The following is a 17,063-nucleotide window of genomic DNA, read 5'->3' on the forward strand; positions in this document are numbered from 1 at the left end:
GATCTGATTTTCCTAACCTCTTTGTGTCTTCTCTTCTCCCGCCCATTTTACACAAAATAATTGCTGCAGTGTTTCCAGACTATAGAATCTAGCATCAAACTCAACTGATTGCCTCAGCTGATTGCCTAGCTCATCATAGAATCATAGAATAGTTAGGGTTAGAAAGGACCTTAAGATCATCCAGTTCCTACCCCCCTGCCATGGGCAGGGACACCTCACACTAAACCATGTCACCCAAGGCCCTGTCCAACCTGGCCTTGAACACTGCCAGGGATGGAGTATTCACAGCTTCCCTTGAGCAACCCATTCCAGTGTCTCACCACCCTGACAGGAAAGAACTTCTTCCTTATATCAAATCTAAACTTCCCCTGTTTAAGTTTGTTCTCCCTTTGTCCTGTCACTACAGTTCCTAATAAAGAGTCCCTCCCCAGCATCCCTATAGGCCCCCTTCAGGTACTGGAAGGCTGCTATGAAGTCTCCACGCAGCTTACTCTTCTTCAGGCTGAACAGACCCAACTTTCTCAGCCTATCTTCCTACCGGAGGTGCTCCAGTCCCCTGATCATCCTTGTGGCCCTCCTCTGGACTTGTTCCAGCAGTTCCATGTCCTTTTCATGTTGAGGACACCAGAACTGCACACAATACTCCAGGCAAGGTCTCACAAGAACAGAGTAGAGGGGCAGGATCACCTCCTTTGACCTCCTGGTCACGCTCCTTTTGATGCAGCCCAGGATACAGCTGGATTTCTGGGCTGCGAGCGCACACTTCCGGCTCATGTTAAGTTTCATATGACGTGTTAAGATCATATGACATCTCTTTGTTATGAATGAAACTACTGTTTTGACAGCATAGAATTGGAAGGCTCATTTTGCCTTTGATCTTTCAATTCCAACAAGACTGCATACAGGTTCTGCACCTGACAGTGGTACTGCAGAAATAAGCAAGAACTCTGGTTTTCTCTTCCACAGTGACAAGGTGCAGTAAAGAAATCATTAGCAGTGGAATTTTCATAACAGAACTCATGCTAAATGGTGGTTTGTTTTTGCAGTTTATTTTCCTGCAGTAGACAGGGTCAGAATATTTTTTCACTTGACTGTGCTGGTAAAAAGGGAATCCTCTTACCTCTACTGAATAGAACTGATAACCATTCTTCCTGAAGGGCAATGAATATTCCAAACACTAAATATTAAACAAATGCAGCTCCATTTAACGGAGGGTCTTGGGGAAAGAGAAAGCAGTTTCATAAGCCTTTAAAGGCTGGTTTAACCTTAAGAATTTTTCTATATACAACTTTTTTGCATGAAAATCAGCTTCTTGATTTCATAACAGGCTTGGTGCTTCATTGACCTCTTAGAAAAATCTTGAATGCGAAGAGAACAAACCAGCACACAGGCTAGTAGCTTCACTAATCAGATTTGACCTTAACCCTTCAGATACAATTTCTAGCATGTTCACTGAAACACAGTAAATGCCTTAATTTTAGGAAAAATAATTGCCTTGCAATTTCCAGAAATTTTAACATATTTACAATTTCTATTTGAAATATAGAGAGGAATATGAAGAGCTACAGAAAAAAAGGGTTAACAAGATCACAGTGAAAAATTACCATTATTAGAATTATTTCTGCTCTAGAAGAAACAAAGCAATTCTACCTCAGTGCCATTTTTCTCTTTTGAACTGAGTATTGAACAATTTTCTACTTTTTACAGAGAATTTCTGAAATTTCCTAGGACAAAGGCTCATAAAAACCAAAAAAAGAGGCTCCTAAAAAAGCAACAATAGCATAAAAGATTATCCTAGTGAGTTGTATTAACATTTATCATCTATTTAAATCTCAGTTTCCCAAAAAACCTTTAACAGATTTCTGAGGGAATAGCTGTCCATAGACTTTTAAGCCTGAGCCTGCCTTATTGCCAAGATGTACACTGTGTAGTGAACTACAACAAGTGCAATAGCCCTGTGGCCAGAGAGAAGCCGTACCAGGACACACTATGTTCCGTAACACCAGCCTGACCTAGCATATGAAGTCTTCGTGCTGAAGAGATCAAGTAACCTCTGAACCATCACCCACAGGTGCCCATACTCCCATGCTACATCTTAGAGTTGGGTTTAGTCTTGCCCTAACTTCAGCCCTGAGGAAAGGCAAGGTGAAGGGGTAACAGGTTCCTTAAAAAACCCTTCCAGACCTGGCACAGGAAATACCCAATACAACATCCTAACTCTCACACACAAGAAGTCCTGTTTCACTCTTTCCTTGTGGAAATTCTTGCATATCCTTAGCACTGTATGACAGTTTATGATTTCCTGATGTGTGCTTTCAGGGAGCTGTTATAGCTGTGAACACCCAGAATGCTTGGAACCTACTCCTGTTAAAAATTCACTGTTACTTACAAGAGAACACATGACAAATATATTTTCAGGGAAGAGCAGCATGAAAAATGCCATGCTTACATGGAATGAAAGTGTTGTTCAGACACGTAGAACTGCACAGTGGATTTGCCTACCCAGTGAGGGACCTCTGCCCCTGTAAGCTAAACATGCAACAGCACCCGTGCTATGCTTGGTATTTAAAACCATTTGGCCTGTCGGTCCTAAACTCCTCACAGATCTTTCTTTCAACTCTGGAATAGTGAAAAGATTGTGCTTAAATGCACAAAAAGAAAGATTATACTGAAGTCATGAACAATGCAATCTCTTCTTAACCTGCTGGCAGTAGAATCCCCATGAGCTTCCAATGGCTTATGAAGGTGTCTTTCCACCCTCACCAGTCAAAGAGGTAATTGGATCTTCATTACTCGAGTATTCCCCCTACCTGAACCTTGAACAGATGCATCTTGTCAACTGCATCCATACATCTTGCAGCAATAAAAAAAGTACGTGTAGCCTAAAGTAAAAAAAAAGTTAATATTTACACATCAAGGTATCTCTCATTCCCTCCTAAACCTTCCCTTCATTAATTGCTCCCTCATGTTTGGGGGGACTTACTATTTTTATTTTGCCAATCTACTGAAGCCACAGGAGTTCCCGAGCACCCAATTTCCTTCATAACTTGATTTGTAGTAGTGGGAATTCATAATCATCTGTTTGCATCAGTAGTATATGCAGTAGGGTGTTACTGTAATTTTAGGACAGGAAGGAATTAAGAATATAGACTTGTTTGAGCTGAATGCTCGATTTCAGTCCACACAGTAGGAAAGAGCACAGCTTCAGTGAAAAATGCTTAGCTTGTGAGCTCATGTTAGTAGCCAAGAGGACAGAAAAACTTACCCATGCCCAAAGCAAATTGCCAGTCTATCCTTCTGCACCCTTCTTTTCTTCAGAGTCTGAAAACATCATACTGGCAATACTGATATACTAATATATGTGAATGTGAAACAACACTTCTTCCATAAAACATTATGCACAACATACCAGTCCAAAGCTGGAATTGTCGATACATGGGCAGTTAAAGCTAAGAGATAAAAAAAAAAAAAAAAACCCTTTCCCCTAAATCAGCTTGCCTTCATTTACTAAGAAAATCAGAATCTTAAGAGGGTTGATGGAGCTCAGCTTGTGAGCAGTTGTCTGAATTTAGAAAGAACAATTCAGAAAGTGTAAGGTTTGCTAATTTCCAAAGACATTTAAGAGAACCTAATGAGAAACAAAACAACTAAGGCATTCAAGGCCAAGAGCCATTTACTGTGAACATGACACAGCTGCTTGTCTATAGACAAAGGAGCCTGAACAGACAGCAAGAATTAACCTGGTAGGTCCCAGATGGTATTTCTATGGTGGCCTAGAGTTACTCAAAGTGAAGAGATGACAATACCTGCATGAAGAAAAATGTAGCTACCTTCCCCAAGTTTGGTATACAAGTAGGTTATTTGGGTCAAGAACAGCATGTCAGCAAGTCTAATGGAAGACTGCGTACCTCAAACACACTCTATCTCCTCTTCTCCACTGCCAGGTTGAGCTGTTTAAGAAGCTGAAGTGTCTATTCTGGCTAAATAGGCTACTATATTCAAGCACTGAGCTGCTTACTTCATCCTATTTGTTACTGTCACTTTCGTGTCTTCCACTGTAATGCTGAAGTTCAACTTTCTGAACCCAAAATCTCAACTCTTGATTTTTCTATCTGTCTTAGTGACTAAGTGAAACCAGATTATGATAGGAATGAGATCTCTCCCAGAGCCTTACACTGCTTTATTCGAATGTGTGGACACTTGGAGAAGACTGCCTTGCACAAAACCACACAAAATCCCAAGAGCTTCCAGTCCAAAAACCTGTTGGTACCTGTTACAATGACCACTGCTGGATTCTGCCAGACAGCTTTGGGTTTGCAAGTTTACCGAACTCTTCAAACCTCCATCTGCTAAAAGGATACTTGACACAGGGTACACTCACCTGATTACAGGGTTGTTTTCTCAACAGGGTATTTAGAAAAGCTAATGATCACAATTTGAGGAGGAATATTTTGTGGCATTTGTCACAGCACTGCCATACAACTGAAGGGCCATTCATTCATAATTAAACCTAGCCAGGGATGTTAAGGATAACAGGAAGGGATTCTACAGGTACGTAGCAAACAAAAGACAGACTAGGGACAACATAGGCCCCCTGAGGAAGCTTTCGGGAGAACTGGCTACACAGGATTTGGAGAAGGCTGAGGTTCTTAAGGACTTCTTTGCCTCGGTCTTCACTGGCAAAGGCTATGACTGCACCACCCAGGTCTTAGAAGGTAGACGCAGGGACTGTGAGAATGAAGACCTTGGGCCCACTGTAGGAGAGGATCTGGTTCAAGACCATCTTCAAAATCTGAACGCACACAAGTCCGTGGGACCTGATGGAATCCATCCGCGGGTCCTGAAGGAGCTGGCGAATGAAGTTGCTAAGCCACTGTCCATCATATTTGAAAAATCATGGCAGTCAGGTGAAGTTCCCGACGACTGGAAAAAGGGAAATATAACCCCCATTTTCAAGAAGGGGAAAATGGAAGACCCGGGGAATGACAGACCAGTCAGTCTCACCTCTGTGCCTGGTAAAATCTTGGAGCACATTCTCCTGGACAGCATGCTAAGGCACATGAAAAACAACAAGGTGCTTGGTGACAGCCAGCATGGCTTCACTAAGGGGAAATCCTGCCTGACCAATTCGGTGGCCGCCTATGATGGGGCTACAGAATTGATGGATAAGGGTAAAGCAGTTGATGTCATCTACCTGGACTTGTGCAAAACGTTTTGACACAGTCCCACACCACATCCTTCTCTCTAAATTGGAGAGATATCAATTTGATGAATGGACCACTTGGTGGATAAAGAACTGGCTGGACGGCCGCACACAAAGAGTTGTGGTCAATGGCTCAATGTCCAGCTGGAGACTGGTAACGAGTGGTGTCCCTCAGGGATCGGTGTTGGGACTGGTCTTGTTCAACATCTTCATCACTGACATGGGCAGTGGGATTGAGTGCGCCCTCAGGAAGTTTGCCGATGACACCAAGCTGTGTGGTCCGGTTGATAGGCTGGAGGGAAGGGATGCCATCCAGAGGGACCTTGACACGCTTGTGAGGTGGGCTGATGCCAACCTTATGAAGCTCAACCAAGACAAGTGCAAGGTCCTACACCTGGGTAGGAGCAATCCCAGGAAAGAATTTCCTCCTTATATCAAATCTAAACTTGCCCTGTTTAAGTTTTAACCCATTACCCCTTGTCCTGTCACTACCGTCCCTGACGAAGAGACCCTCCCCAGCATCTCTATAGGCCCCCTTCAGATACTGGAAGGCTGCTATGAGGTCTCCACGCAGCCTTCTCTTCCCCAGGCTGAACAGACCCAACTTTCTCAGCCTATCTTCATACGGGAGGTGCTCCAGTCCCCTGATCATCCTCGTGGCCCTCCTCTGGACTTGTTCCAACAGTTCCATGTCCTTTTTATGTTGAGGACACCAGAACTGCACACAATACTCCAAGTGAGGTCTCACGAGAGCAGAGCAGAGGGGCAGGATCACCTCCTTCGACCTGTTGGTCACGCTCCTTTTGATGCAGCCCAGGATACGGTTGGCTTTCTGGGCTGCGAGCGCACACTGAAGCCGGCTCATGTTCATTTTCTCATCGACCAGCACCCCCAAGTCCTTCTCCGCAGGGCTGCTCTGAATCTCTTCTTTGCCCAATCTGTAGCTGTGCCTGGGATTGCTCCGACCCAGGTGTAGGACCTTGCACTTGGCATGGTTGAACTTCATAAGGTTGGCATCAGCACACCTCACAAGCGTGTCAAGGTCCCTCTGGATGGCATCCCTTCCCTCCAGCCTATCAACCGGACCACACAGCTTGGTGTCATCGGCAAACTTCCTGAGGGCGCACTCAATCCCACTGCCCATGTCAGCGAGGCTTTGTGTGCACTTAGGTTCTGTTTGGAAACCCCTGAGTATTTGGACCAGGTTACATCAAGGAGTGCTTCTGGTAGCTGGAGGATCCACTGACAAAAATGATATTAAACTTATGCTTTTAATTTCCAGTCGAGCATCTGGGGTCATACTGCGTAATCCAATTTGGTGTGTGTAAGAAAGAAAAAATAACATAAATGCAGATTGACCTGTGGGAATTTCCTGCATCTGGAGGAGGTACAATTTTGACAGAAAAAAACTTAGATGCCCACCAGGCCAGGTGAACGGTTGCATCACCATTTTTTCCCTTGTGTGTACAGAAAGATGAGCAGCTTCCAGTGCCTAAAGGGGGCGACAAGAAACCTGCAGAGGGGCTTTTGAAAGGGCACGTAGTGATAGGACAAAGAGAAATGTCTTTAAACTGGGAGTAGACTTAGATTAGGTATTAGATATAAGGAAGAAGTTCTTTACTGTGAGGGTTGTGAGGCAATGGCACAGGCTGCTCAGAGGAGCTGCGGCTGCCCCATCCCTGGCAGTGTTCAAGGCCAGGTTGGATGGGGTTTTGGGGACCCCCTCTAGTTGAAAGTGTTCCTGCCTGTGGCAAGGGGGTTGGAACTGGATAATCTTTAAGATCCGTTCCAACCCAAACCATTCCAGGATTCTAGAATTCTCTTGTGTAGATAAAACTCTTTTCTGCAATAGATGTGTCTATTTCTCATCTGGAATGAGACAAACATGAGCATCAGTTTTTTGGCTTGTTTTTTGGTTTGTTTTTTGGTGGTTTTTTTTTCCCTTCCTGCAGGGTTGGAAAGCAGAGTTAGTAGCCATAGTTTAATTTTAGTCTCCTCGTACCTGATATTATTGTGCATGTGCCTGATTCAGAAAACAGATGAATTTATTTAAAGTTTGTGACCCTTTGCTTTGCAGCAGATAGCTGCACCAAGATACCATGTAGGAAACTGAGTTTCCCTTGCAGGTATTCATACAAGCAACAATCAAATTCTGCCCTGAAGTTCTACAGTTTGCTTCATATTGAGCTATCTTTGAGGAAATACCATGTTGTGTGAATCCATAATGACTTAGTTGTTGTCATAACATCTTTGTCGGTGACATGGGCAGTGGGATTGAGTAAGCCCTCAGGAAGTTTGCCGATGACACCAAGCTGTGTGGTTCGGTTGATACACTGGAGGGAAGGGATGCCATCCAGAGGGACCTCGACACGCTTGAGAGGTGTGCTGATGCCAACCTCATGAAGTTTAACCATGCTAAGTGCAAGGTCGTGTACCTGGGTCGGAGCAATCCCAGGCACAGCTACAGGTTGGGCAGAGAAGAGATTCAGAGCAGCCCTGCGGAGAAGGACTTGGGGGTGCTGGTCAATGAGAAAATGAACATGAGCTGGCTTCAGTGTGCGCTTGCAGCCCAGAAAGCCAACCGTATCCTGGGCTGCATCAAAAGGAGCATGACCAGCAGGTCAAAGCAGGTGATCCTGCCCCTCTACTCTGCTCTTGTGAGACCTCACCTGGAGTATTGTGTGCAGTTCTGGTGTCCTCAACATAAAAGGACATGGAGCTGTTGGACTAAGTCTAGAGGAGGGCCACAAGGATGATAAAGGAGCTGGAGCACCTCCTGTATGAAGATAGGCTGAGAAAGTTGGGTCTGTTCAGCCTGGAGAAGAGAAGGCTGCGTGGAGACCTCATAGCAGCCTTCCAGTATCGGAGGGGGGGCTGATAAGGATGCCAGAGGGGGACTCTTTATTAGGAACTGTAGTGACAAGACAAAGGGAGAACAAACTTAAACAGGGGAAGTTTAGATTGGATATAAAAAAGTTCTTTACTGTGAGGGTTGTGAGGCACTGAAACAGGTTGCCCAAAGAAGTGGTAAATGCTCCATCCCAGCTTGGATAGAGCCTTGGGGGACACAGTCTAGGGTGAGGCATCTGTATTCATGGCAGAGGGGTTGGAACTAGACGATCTTTATGTCCTTTCCAACCTAAACCATTCTATGGTTCTATGATTCTTTGGCCATTCAGATCTAAGTAATTGATCTTGAAAGTAAGAGCTGGTAATTGCCAGCTCCTTTCTAAAAAGTGGGATAACACCAAAGCTGAAAAATCTTAATGCTCTTCAGGTGTTTGAGAAGAACTGGTGGTGCTGACCTTTAGTTCTTTCAGTACTTTCATTTTTACCCCTGTCTGGAAATTTAACCTCATTAACTCCCTAGAAAACCAACAAACTTTGAACATTTGTTGGAAACATGGGTAGTTTCATTTGGTTTTTTTAATGGAGCAGTTACAGTAACTTTATAATCCTGACATCTGGTCAAAAAACTTAAAATTCTAAAGTGTTTGTCTTTATGGACATGATGAGTTATCAGTATGAAAAGTTTTTTAAGACATAATATTATAAATTTTGTGGGAGATGTGTTTTCCTAGGAAAGCTCTCATTTGCATTTCTATTGACATAAGACTTAAAATAATTTCAAGAGGAAAGACAATGTATGTGGACTGATCTTGGAGGCAATATTAAACTTTGGGGCTTGAGAGTAAGTAATACTGAGGAGAAAGTACAGAAGAATTCACAAAATTATTAATTTCCAATGACCTGGATTAAAATGTGTAATAATTAATATTAAATGGAAAGCTAGTGAGTGATTTTCCTCTGGCTTTTTGTGTGTTGATTACAAAACCATGGCTATGCTCAATCATGGCATGCAGGGTTGTGTTGTAATTCATCTCTCCTTTCTGCCTTGAAATTGTGACAGTTGTGATAGCTAAATGTTTAAAAATTCAGAAGGTGTAGTTTTAATAAGCTCTGGAAATATTAATGTATACTTTAAAAAGGTTTGCAGTCTCAGCAAGAAGTGGTTTGTGTTCATTAAAGAATCATTTGGAAGACAATGCGTAAAGAGCAGAAACTGCTCATGCAGTCTGGAATTATTTATACTTATCAGCTTGTTGTACATAACAAAAATATCTACAATAGGTACAATGTAAATGAAAGTGTAGATTATCCTTGCAAGTGATATCACTGTATGCGAGTGCATAAGAACATTTTATACAGGTTCAGTTTTTTGGAGTGACTTTTTCTCATGAAGTTGGGAAAAGCAGTGTCATTTGTTTGAGGTCTGTAGGAGCATTTTACAATGCACAAGAGAAAGGCACTATAGCTAATTACTTCAAAATGTATTGCATTTTAATTTTGGCTGCTATGACTTTTTCTTTCAAGAGATATGCTGATATGACAAACTGATGATCAGTAACATGGAAAGGAGATCATGATTCTAGAGCTTGCATTTCTCTTCTGGTCACAGCAGTTTGCATTCCCAGTCACTTAATCAGACTCTGTGCAGGAGCTAATGGGCACAGGAGAATAAATGTTAGAGGGTCCTCTCCCGATGAGCCATGGTTATGACTTCTGCTTTTATTTTCATGTACAGTTAGTGTTTTTCAGGAATTGTCCCTGGACTTCCACAGTGCTTGTTTCCCTATTACTCATGCAAAATACTGCATGGGGGAGATTGTTGGTGTTTTGTGAACCTTCAGTGAGCACTTCAAAGTCAGCTTGACTTGACTTCTTATGTCTAAGTGTTCTTTTTCCCTCTGTGTTTCTTTTTTTCTCCTGTCAGGAGGTTTAACTTACCAGAAGTTGTGTCTACCTCTTCTGTAAACAGTAACTTCTTTCCTTGGATTATAGGAAAACCTGCAACAAGTTTCTGAAGATACTGGACCGCCACTTGTACCAATGTAGTCTCCCCTCCCTACCCTTACACAGGCTACTGGTGGTCATTTTAGGGGTGAGGGAGGGGACTTTTCAGAAGAATGGCACCAAATCTAGATCTATAACAAAGCCGAGGTCTTTCCTTTTTTCCTCCTCTGCAGAAGCTTGTCTCTTACAGGGTAGCATGAAACTTAATGGTAGTCTGTTGTGACTGATCCTTATTGCAAGCATGAACTGTGGCTACCTGCCATGAGTCGGCAAGCAAGTCTGTTGTTTATGAAGACAAGAAGTGATACTGCAACAAGACAGGGAGGTGTGACTGCAATTTGCACCTCTATTACATTTGCCTAGAGGATCTGTGTTTTGTTTGCTGGTATTTCAGAAAAGTGACAAGGGGACACTAGCCAAATGCGCTAATAACAGATGTAGCAGTGGCACTTAAGTGTCACAGAGTCTATCATTCATGCTTAAAGCTTTCTACTTGAACATATGCACTGCAGGGGGCCCACTACCAGCAGAAAGTATCTGCTAATTGTCAGGAAGACTCTGAGTTGTTTCACTTGCTGTAGCACTTTAAAATCAGAGCTGCTGTGTTATGTGGTTAATATTTATCCTTAGCAGTCTTCTGCCAGAAATCCCAGGTGCCAGTGTGCTCACTTCTAACGTGAATACAGTGATACCATCAGCCTCTGTTGAACTGCAGATTTAATTTTGCTAATGAGCCTCTTATTAATACATCAGTCAGCTTTTGTTAAACCGACATCATAGCCTCTGCCTCTGTGAAGGCCTGTGTTTAATAGAGATCTAAGCAGGAGCCTATTAATGGCATTGTCATTATTCATCATTGGCAATTTCACTCACATGAAGACAATCACAGTTTAAACAATGAAAATGAGCTGTGGCCGTATTGAGAGACAGATCCGTGGCCCCAGCTTGCTTTTTTTCTGCATCTGGTGAAGCAGATGCAAAGAGAGTTATTCTGAGTGCTGGTGCTCTTTAATGATAGGCATCCTTAGAGTGCCTAACAATCTGTGTGCTTCGGCACTTAAACACTTCACACACATGCACACCTCAATGAATGTTATCACTGGCTTGCCAGCTTGCCTTAGACTGGGGCAGCTCCCCTGGTTTGTGGTTGCCACTCAGGCGACTGACCTGTGGGGAGGCAGCTCCCATATGACATCTGAATGTCCCTGGGAAGGCTACAAGCCGGAGTAGAGCAGACCTGCTTCAGCAGTGGCTCAGTGTGAGGAAGGAGTTTTCAGTTTTGTTTCTTAGAAGGAATCTCTGATCTTCTATATTATTCAAAGTTACCCTGGTGTGGACTGTTAAGATTTCTCCAGCCGCTACTGTACAATGTGGGAAGTCCTGATGGAAGGAGGTAATCTAGTAAAGTGTTGTTCTCTGTTTAACAAGTATCCCAGAGACTGTAGCCACTTGCCAATCAGCCTACATGTAAGCTGTACTAAGTGCTGTTTTTCACACCCTTGTCCATCTTCGTAAAGTACATAAATTATTTGGAGTTGCTACTGAAGTGGGAGAAAGAAGCCTGTTTCTTAACACAGACAATACATCACAGGCATGCTGTTGCAGAAGTCATGCTAGCCAAAGTACTTTTTAACAGCTGGTGTATGCACGTGTGTGAATGTGAATTTTCCTGTGTCTTAATGTTTTGACCTTTTTTATTAAAGCTAAGTAACAAACTGGTATCTGAAACTTGGGAGGACCTCTGGCATTCCTCAGACTAGAAGTGTATACTGTTCTAAAGGGCAGTCAAACGCAGTCCTATCCATTCTTCTTTAATGTGTCTTTGGTGATTGTGCACCCTGTGGAAGTTTGCTTTTGCATGATACTTTGAAGATAATTTTTGTAATTGTCCTGATTACATGTTTGAATCCATAACACCAAAGGTTTTCTTTATGAACAACTGAATATTTTATTGTGCAAATAGTAGTCAATTATGAGAAATTTGATTGCTACAGGATCATATCTATCTATGACATAACTACTGTATGCAAGAGTATGGCACCATCTATCAATACAGCTTTCTGTCCTGAAATGTAAGTGCTTTCTTTAACATGCTGGTATCTAAGAAGATGTGTAAATCCAGGGCACCTGGTTCTCACATAACTAGTTAATGTGTATGTTTTGTTGAGGGGGGTGAAGTGGCAGTAAGAATACTTAGTCCCATAGTTGTATGTAAATGAGACCAATAAACCATGCCTGAAATATTTCCTTAAATTGGAGTCCATAAGTTCACAAAAGAGAGGTTTTGCTGTACAGAAATAATGCTGAGTGGAATCTTACGTACCTATGTATGTACTTATGTATCCTCTTGTAGGTTCTCAATTTCTTTTAATTATTCTCTATAGGAGTAATTTGGAGGTTTTGTGTGTATGGTGGGTAAAGTTTCATTTGAATCTATTGAAATTCTTCAGACAATCTCAGTGAAGCTACTCTAAGAATAAGAATGACCAAAAAAGCCACTGCTTCACTGGATAATAATTTTTTTGTTAGCAGTGTTAGGTGTAGCCAGTGCTGGTGTTTCTGGATACAAAAGGTTTGACTTTAGTAAGTGTTACCTTACACCTGCCACTGCACTAATTAAAGAATGTAGTCTTATTCTTGGTCTGTCAGTCCTTTTGCCAAGGCAATCCAGCTGTCAAAAATCTGGTTGTGGTGGGTTTCAATGTTTAGTACAGAAAACATCTAATTTGGCTTTTCTGTTATTTAATCCTACCAATAAAAATACAAGGGACCAAGCAGGATTCCCACAGATAACAGCCTTTGAGCGAACTTGTTTTGCAGGAAAAATTTCTCAGTGGACTGATACAAGGTACCCAGCCCTGGCATTTCATACCCTGACCAGTTCGAGAAAACTTAGCTATCTTTTCATGAGTCAGAGCATTGTGATATTGCGCATCCTCCGGTTTATATATTTTTAGTCAGAAAACAGTCATTATTTGAGCACTTTCTGCATATTCCATGGCTATCTGTGCAGATTAGAATGTCTAAGCCAATTTTCAAAAACTTAGATTTATTGAAATATGTTTTCAAACATGAAATATTGCTTTATTTCAGTATTTGAAGAATATGCATTTAAAATTATGCAGAAGTAAAAGCTTGTTTTGGTTCAAGAAGCAATTGTGGGAATTTTAGCAAAAGATCAAATCTGGTGCTTTTGCCTTAAAATAAAAATATCTCTCTATAAAAAAGCAATTTAGATACCTTTAAGGTAATTCAGCTAAAGATACATTTCTCTAGAAGCAAATCAGTTGTTGTACTTGCTGCTTATTAAAGAAAAAAAAAAAATTTTTGCAAATATCATCCTTTTTTTAAGCTTTTCTTTGTTTCAGCCATAAAGTGGCTTGAAATGGAATACACATTGAGGTTTTCATGTCAGAAATGGATGAATCTACTTAAGTGAACTACTTGTTCAAGATCAATGCCCTCCAGATACAAGGTTTTTAGAAAGTCATGAGATATGGGCTGCATTCCAGTTTTCTTACCACAGTGTTTACGAGGCAATTGCAATTCTGTTGCCAGGGGTGTTGTTTTCCTTTGTGCAGTCAAAACAAGAAAACTTGCTAGCATTTGTTAAAGGCTCACCTACAAAAAGCGAGTGGCAGAGGGAAGGAAATATATAAGTTAATGTCTCATACTCCTACTGTCTTGGTCTGTGGAAAGTTGATGTTAATGCAGGAATACCTCTCAAAAACAGTGACTTTAAAAGATGAGGAGTTAAAAAAGAATAGAGAACCAAACCCCAAATCTAACTTTGTTGTACTTCCAGCCTTAGGTGCTGGAACCTCAGAAGCACAGCCCATGATCCATTTAGAGACTTGCGATGCTGCTTATGATACGTGGTTTTTAGATATCTGTCTGCAGTAGTTTTCTGCTCTTTCTCTGGCTGTCCTGTGCAAATCGAACTTGTAACATTAAGGTCAGAATCATTGGCTTCTCCTTCCAGAATTGTTGTGCCCCAGAAACAGTGATGTTGCCTGGTTTCTAGATCTCTGGACAAGCTGTTTGAGAACCAAGAAAACACGACAGTGTTAGCAGCAGTCTTTTTTCAGCTGTCAGCTAGAAAAGTTGATTTTTTGTGGTGCACCATAATTGGCATTAGAACACACGTTCCGAGGGCTTTGGATGGGTGCGGTAGGATTCCTGAGGGCCTTGCGGGGAGCAGCTCCATCAATAGAGAGCTGCCAGCAGCACAGGGTCTTCAAATGCCTGTTCCTAGTATTTATTCCAGCTGCCAAAAGAGCCTTATACAGGAGAAAAAAAGAAGTGCTTTAGACTGGTAACTGTTACTGACTATTCTAAATTAAACCATAGCTGCGACTTTATTTTGCACATTAATAGTATTATAAGCCTTTAGAAATGTTGTAAATAGTTTGCAACTTAGTCAAGAAACTTGAGGCATTTTGTCTTCCTCCATCCCCTGTTGGTCTCTGTATGGTTTCAGATGTAATTTACTGATGACTCTGAACTCCTGCATTTAGGATGACTCTCAAGTATGAACTGCAAGGGAGCCTAACTTGCTGTGTATAGTAATGAGTATGTGTGACACAAATATAAATATTTATGTTTAGATAGGAAAGGGAGAAGAACAGGAAATAGCATCAGCTCTTATTTCAAGATTTTGTCAAGTGACTTTAGGCCTTCTTGCTAAGTTGTGTTAAGGCACAGCACTACAGGAGTGTTTTATTTTATCTATTGTGGATCATACTGATCTGTTTGCATGTGTGCTCCTGTGTTGCAAGAAATGTAGCCTTTACAAAAAAATGAAATAATGAGATTATCATAGTCTTTTCATTATATTTTTTTTTTCCTCTTATTAACAGGGGCTAATTGTATGGAAGGAAATTGAAGGGTTCCTTACAGAATACATATGCAAGCTATATCGTAAAAAATTTTTGTGTCTTTAAATGTTAGTAGAAAGTAATTGAAGATCAGCTAAAATTGTTGAATTAAAAGCTCCGAAAATTAGAATTTGTATTAAAATTCACTGAAGTGATATACATGTGGAGTAAATGTAAAACAAAATTTGGGCAGCATTGCCACTCTAAATGATATTTAGAATTTGAAAGTATCAGCTCAGCCTAAGTACAAAATCAAAACAACTTTTACTGATTTAATTTTTATTTCTCCCCCTTACACTATTTGTGAAATCTGGTGAATCCTTCAGGGCTAAGGTGGCAAGATTCTAGCTTGCTAGATGATATTTTAAAACAGGATAAGAGTAGTCAATCACATATGCTAAAATTAGTCATGCAAGTGCTATTTTTTATATTTAAGCCTCTCTTTAAGGACAAATAGACAGTGTTTAGTAGATATTTAGGTGACTGAAGGAGCTGTTTCAGAAACGTTTGCATAGGCAGTTGTTAGTTGGCAATAAACCATCAGCAGCATGTGGTAAAGGAGATGTCGGAAGGAACTACTTTATTCTCTTCTGTACTTAGATCTGACTTCAAGCTTGGGGACTTCTGAGCTTGAGGGGGCCTCAGGGGTTCTACCTGTTGCTGCTGGAACAAGCCTAGGGTGCAAATATGAGATGTCTTTGCCTAACAGTGTTTGCAGGGTGCCACATTTTATCAACAAAATCAGAAAAGTAGGCCATTTATTTCATTAAAGGTGGCAGCAGCTACACTAAGAAAGACTTAAACCAGAATATATGACTGCTGTCAGTTGTCTTCAAAGAGTACTTTCCATTCGGCGTCTCAGCTTAGCCTGCATAACTTTTTATTCATTCTGTCTCCCCTGTGTGGTGGGAAACTGAGGCACAGAAGAGGTGAAAAAGGTTGTTCAAGGCCATGCAGCAAGGAAACAACCCATCTGAAAATACTAATCTTACCATGCTTTAGAAATTGTAATGGCTGAAAACCCTCACACATGACACATTGTGCTTAAATTTAAGGCCATTTCAGACTACTCCATTGCTCTGCTTCACAGACCAAATTATGTTAACTGTAAGAATGTAAACTGGGAAGAAGTTTGCAGATGAAAATTTCTTCACAGAGACATTACAATTGCCTTGTTAAGCATAAGGCTGTTGATCCTTATAATTTAATTGGTAAATGTTCCCTGCAAATACATGAGGTTCACTGATAAATTAGCAGTGCACAAGTTTTTTTGCTTTTAATCTCCAGGAAACTGGTCATGTTTGCGCTTTTGCTGCAATATTGTCCCTTAAGTGCTCCTTAAAAAGACTCAGCTGCTGCTTTGTTTTTTTATTTTTTTATTTTTTTTTACAGATGATGGACAGCTTTAAATATGCATTCATAGACTGATGAAGAGGCCACAACAGAAATACAGATCAGGAAGTGAGTAATGTATTTCATTAACAATGGCGTAGGATTAGATGAAAGAAATCTTTTAAGTTCTATTCCTGTTCTGTTTTAAAATGGGCTTGAAATGCTATGGGTTTTTATTCATAAACCATGAAGCTCACAGGTTCCATTAATGGTGTTACTGTGCTTTTTAATAACAGAAGCAGTTGTACTGTTTTACATATCTTATTGTATAAATAATTATAGTTATCTAATGCTCTTGGTACATTACCTGAGGGATAAATAAAAATATTCCCATTAAAAGAGGATGTATATGGACATATTTTACTCCAAAATAAGTAAGTAATATTTCATTTTGTTTAGTTCATTAAGTTCTTTTGTTTGTTTAATCTAGATTGGAAAGAAGAACTACATGTTGAAGACAGACTTAGTCTTCACACCTAAGACATATTAATTTTGTATTTGGATGGAATATACTGAGATTCCAGCTCAGTACTGGTTAAAAGACCGTGAGGATTCAAGTGTAGGTGATGTGGATTTTCTGTTGAATTAAGAGGAGAGAGATTGTTGCAAATCTGGTAGTATTTCAATGTTTGCTAAACGTTGTCATTTTATCATTTCCAATTGCTGACATTCATGCAATCACTCTTGTCCTCTCTGTGCTCTTGAGATTATTTGTACCATGTCCTTAAGGAAAATAC

This window comes from Lathamus discolor, chromosome Z (genome assembly GCF_037157495.1).
Source record: "Lathamus discolor isolate bLatDis1 chromosome Z, bLatDis1.hap1, whole genome shotgun sequence".
Lineage (NCBI taxonomy): Eukaryota > Metazoa > Chordata > Aves > Psittaciformes > Psittacidae > Lathamus > Lathamus discolor.